This window comes from Mus caroli, chromosome 11, assembly GCF_900094665.2.
Source record: "Mus caroli chromosome 11, CAROLI_EIJ_v1.1, whole genome shotgun sequence".
Classification (NCBI taxonomy): Eukaryota; Metazoa; Chordata; class Mammalia; order Rodentia; family Muridae; genus Mus; species Mus caroli.
Window position 1 is genome coordinate 91,629,989 of NC_034580.1, and position 5,470 is coordinate 91,635,458.

Consider the following 5,470-nt stretch of genomic DNA (forward strand, 5'->3'; position numbering starts at 1 on the left):
CCCGCCTTAGTTCCCCCCTCTTCTCTTCCAGGTTTCCGAAATGCCTTTCCACACTAGAACCCAGACATGTGAGCTGCTGGCCGGACACAACAGATCTGGAGCCCACACAGGGCTGAGAAACGGCAGAGGACATTTGGAAGAAACATTGCTGGTTTGGAGCTCCATGAAAGAAGAAAATAATTAAAGGAAATTCATATCAGAGAAGGTCGGTATGGGCTAAGTTGAAACAGCGTTAAACCTGAGCGCTAATTCACTTAGGTTCAGCAGTGAAGCTTATCAAGAGCTAGGAACTTAACAGGCGGTTAGCCGTAGCTCCCAGAAGCTACAGTTTTAAGCGTGAGAAAAGAAAGGGTTTATTAAAAGAAAAATTAATAATCAGGCGGATGGCCACAGTTAAAAACTGCATCACACGGGAAGAAATTGTCCCAAAAAGCAGAGAGAAATTTCAGGGGTGCCCTGCTTTGTTCTCTCTGGGCCTTATAGCAGAAGTGCTCTGCCCTTTTTGTGTCTTTGTCTAATGTCTGGTGCACCAATCTGTTCACGTGTTCAATTCATGTATGTTCGTGTCCAGTCTGTATGAATGAATGTTCTATGTTTCATGTTGGATAATAAAGCTGATAAATGGTTTTTTCCTGGAGGGTTCTCTACATTCGTGATTATTGCGTTTAGTAAATGATAAAGTGCTTTTTTTTTTTTTTTATTTATTATTTTATTATATGAAAGTACACTGTAGCTGTAGCACCAGAAGAGGGCATCAGATCTCATTACAGGTGGTTGTGAGCCACCATGTGGTTGCTGGGATTTGAACTTCAGACCTTCAGAAGAGCAGTCGGGTGCTCTTACCCACTGAGCCATCTCACCAGCCCGATAAAGTGCTTTTTATTCCATGATTGTAGCTAGAAAAATTAATGTTCTCTGATTGGTCTAAATGTAACTGCTTCATTTTTTTTTATTGGTAATATGCTCTGTGTGTTTTCACAATCAGCTCATAAGTTATTAGTTAAGATTAATAATTGTTACATTGGTAACAGGTGGTTAGCCTTAAAATTGATAACTCAAGTTTAGAGTCCTTCCAACACGTGGCATATGGCAGGCCAAGAAGCTGGGTCTCTAAGGATATTTCTAGTTGAGATAATAATTAATGTGGTTCCTATCCTAGAAAGTAAAATTAAAGATAAGATTTAAAACAATGCCTCTTTATTAAAGCATTAAAACTTACATGTATTCATAGGTATTAATTGGCAGCCAAACTTCGTAATATGATAGTAATGCTTCTAATATTAATTCTATAAGTAATAAATTGTTTTGAAATTGGGTTTTACTTTTCCAAAGTTAATGTTGCAAAAGAAACTTAATAATTCTTTACTGATCTAGCCAGATGCTGTTTTAATGAAGTTCAAATTCATAGTTTATAAAGAGTCAATCAGACTGTAAAATTTATCAAGGCATTACAATCTGGTTTGCCTACCTTTTATATAGTTATTATAGAGCCAAAGGTTTGTTTCTTTTTCTCTCTCCTTTGCATCTTAATGATTGTAAGGGTTTTGCTTCTAGTGAATTTGTAATAACTAGAATATTTTGCCTCTAGTATGGCTAAATATTGATCTATATTATGTAAAAAATGTTATCATTTCTGCTTCTATACAAGAAGCTGTGGTCTCCCTTTCCCCCACCTGCTTGAACCTGCTTGCTCAAGGGTGGAGCTTCCTGCTCATTCGTCCTGCCACGCCTACTGCTGAACCCTGTCGCTTTGCTGCTTGGAAGAGGCACACAAGTGTTCGTCCTGCTACTGGACCCTGAGTTACTTGGCGGGAAATCGGGTTCCCTCCCCCTTCCTTTATAACTGAGTGTCTGGAAATAGTAAAATTGAGCTTTGATCAGAATCTTGTCTTAGCTTCATTCCCTTCTCTCGCCGCCTAGCCCCTCTTCTCTTCCAGGTTTCCAAAATGCCTTTCCAGGCTAGAACCCAGGCTGTGATCTGCTGGCCGGACACAACAAGAAGCCAAGAGTTTTAATCTTTCAGTGTATATTGTTTACTAAGTGGAAAGTATTTTATTAACTAATGCTTCTCAAGGGAAGTTTACTTTAAATCCTTGCTTTCACCCAAAAGATTCAGAGACAATATCTTTTTATTACTTAGGGTTTTAGTTTACTACAAAAGGTTTTACAAAAAATAAAAAAAAAAAGCTTTTATAATTGTTATTAATTATATTCATTGGTAATTAAATATTAGCTGTGCCCAAAACAATTCCTTGGCCAAAAAAAAACCAAAAAACAAACATTATTGTAAAGCCATTTTTCTCATCCTCCCAGCCGATCCTTGGCCCACGTGAACCCAGCTAGCTGCTGGCTGCTGTCGCGGGTGGGGCCCTGAGACACACAGTTTTCCAGAGCTATAGTGGTACAAAAGGCTGCCAAAAGGGCAGCTTTACAGTGAACTCAGGAGAGGGCCGTGCTCACCTTTGCCCCATGAGCCCCGAGCCTCCACGTGTCCCGACCAGAGTAGCCATATTTTCAGAGTAGTCATATTTTTCCCACTAAGGCCCCGGGTGCTCTGCTACCCTTGTTTGAGTTTTCTAGCCTGAAAAGAAGGCCAAGGTGGCGAGAGCGGCTGTGGCAATAGGGCCGCCTCCGCCCCAGTGCCAGGACCGGAGCTGCTGCTTAACATAGTGGCACGTCAGGCACACACTGCCTTCTCCGCTTTAGAGATACAGGGCTCAGCAGCGGGTTATAATCCAGAGTCCTTTTCAGAGTGACTCCGCATGACAGGGTGTAAGGAGGCCAGGGCTGAAAAAGACTTAGGGCAAACACCCCTCCCCAAGTACCCTGTGGGTGTCAGGCCCTAGACCACAGAGCCACACCAGGGCAGGTGGGCAGGACCGAGATAGCACTCACCTCAAAGCACAGTTTCATCATCCTATTAGAACCACTGTAGTGCTAATTTAAAAAATTGTAAAATATATTCGTGTATTTTAGAAAACCCATAACAAAAATTGTGTCTTAAAAACCTGACTAAGTGTCTGTTCCTTGTTCCAAACAGCAATTAATTTGGTTATTACAGAATATTAATAATTGACCTATTACATACCATCATTTTAAATAGATTAACAATCAATATCCCAAAGATGAATTAAAAATTGTTTTTATGCATGCTATTATATCTTCTATAGATTCTTGCATACATACATCCCAATTACTGTGCTTAATAACAACCCCTATATGAGACGTAAGTAAATGTAAATTAGATCACATGCTTAGTCTCTTTAAGTTTCCCCCTGCTTCAGCACAAATAATCTAGTTTTGTGTTGTAGATGGTGTTTTAAAATGCTAAACAATCAAATCTTAATTTGTATATTAATAGTCAATGCTATATCTCAGAGCTCACAATTGCTTAAGATTGTTCATCCCTCAGATGCTATTAATTCTCAAATTTGCAATTGCTTATGCATATACAACTCATAGAAATAATACTGTCCTTTTAAGAAGGTGGTTTTTAGACATTTATTAAATTGTTCTAAATTGCCTGGACATTTTAAAACAATGCCAAGATAGATTTATATCTCAGACAGTCTATAGGTTGTACATATAAGATAGATTGGATATATAACCTCGTTCTTTGTATATTCATAAAAGTTATGGTTTAAGATAATATTTTAGTATTCTTAAAAATTGTGCATGTATAATTCTTTCCTTCTAGTGTCCTCAGTTACTACTTGTCTCCACATAATAGTGTTAATTCTTGAGGACTTTTACTTAATAATTTGCTACAAATAAATGCTCTTATTTCTAGTTAATAAATAGATTATGCACATATGACTCTTAATAACTTTTCAAACTTTCTAGTTACAATTGCTCCTTAATAGAAATGATTGAAAGTACAATTAGTCACTGCCCCTTTACAGTCAAATATTTAAAATGTTTTGTCAACAAGTTATTAAGTCAAAAGATTAGATATTATAAAACTTTAAAACTTTAACTTCTTAAAAGACAAAGAAGGGGNAAATTGTATCCCCATACATACTATTTAGTGCATTCCCATGCACACTATTTAAATCATACCTTTATTTCAAATTTTAAAATTTAAATGTCAAAGAATTTAATAAATGCTTTTTAGTATCTTAAAAGGATCTACTTATTGGCTTATAGGTTGATCCTAAACAGCTACCTTATTAGGGAAGGGAAACACAGGCTCTCTCCACAGAATGCTGCAGAAGCATGATGGTTAATTCATGTGACGAGCTGGCAGATAAGTTGACTCAGTGCCCTGATTAAAGTGACTAGGAAACTAAATTAAATTCATGTTTTAGATCCATCCTTGCTTGCCATTTTTCCAGTTTGAACTAGCTTCTAGTCTTTTAACTTTATTGGCAATAATACATCAGAGACTGTATGTTCTGACTTAATAAGATTAGTCATTTAATAGAGTCATAATGATTTTTCTCTTTTCTTCAGTGTGACCAGTTATTTTAACTCAATCTTAGACTGGTCTAATATTTAGTCTTATATTACAGATTCACATTGTAGATAACTAAAATTCTTAATTACCTAGCAAAGTTAATTCAGAGCACATCCCCCACTTCCAGAGAATCTCTGGCCTTTTTACTAATTCTAAACCAGCCCAGAGACTGAGCTTGAGCCTTGCTAATTTGCAACTGAAATAAGTACCTAGACTTCCCCCAGAAAAAGCTTTGTGATGTTACTCTTCACTGTCTAAGATTTTTGACTTTCAAGCAGATCAATCAACACCTTCAGCTGGACTGCAGTGAGCGTGCATCCCAGCCCCCTAGAGCGTGCTAGAGGCAGCTGTTATTTTCATTCTAAAGACATATTGTGGCTTTTGGTCTGACTTTAAATTTAGGTTTGCTATGAGGGCTAAAAAGGCAGAAATTTCAAATATTTATAGAAATTGGTTTTTATTCTGATAGACAGGCTTAGTCCCTTAGCTGGTCTCTGGTTTTCCACCCTTGCTGTTATTGCAAGGTCTCCTTAGTTCTTCAGGCTGTAGAAATAACAGAGATGAGGAGGGTGACCTCGGGCTCCTAATATAGCCTAGAGCCACAAATTGTGGTGTTACTAGTGACATAATTCTTGTCGAGGCCTTGCTAAATCTAAGGTTGACAATTCTCCTTTAGGAGCTGAACAGTACTCAGAACTGTACATACTGATTCATAATCATAAGAATACGGTATGAGTACCAGCTTGGGTGCAGAAATTTACTGCAGGGGAAGGTCCAGCTTGACCATTTCTGGGTTCCCTATGAGATACACCCGGTTTAGATGGAGGTTGGTATCTAGTTCCAGTTACAACCAAGAATATCTTGCGCCGGGGAGTGGTGGCACACGCCTTTAATCCCAGCGCTTGGGAGGCAGAGGCAAAGGCAGGCAGATTTCTGAGTTCAAGGCCAGCCTGGTCTACAAAGTGAGTTCCAGGACAGCCAGAGCTACACAGAGAAACCCTGTCTTGAAAACCA

The 5,470-nt window shown here is 38.3% G+C and overlaps 1 protein-coding gene across 1 annotated transcript in view; it reads right to left on the reverse strand.

Moving 5' to 3' along the window:
• Positions 1-5,470, reverse strand: part of B4galnt2 (beta-1,4-N-acetyl-galactosaminyltransferase 2) — a 59,401-nt gene that overhangs the window by 19,243 nt on the left and 34,688 nt on the right. The gene's annotated exons all lie outside the window — the stretch shown is intronic.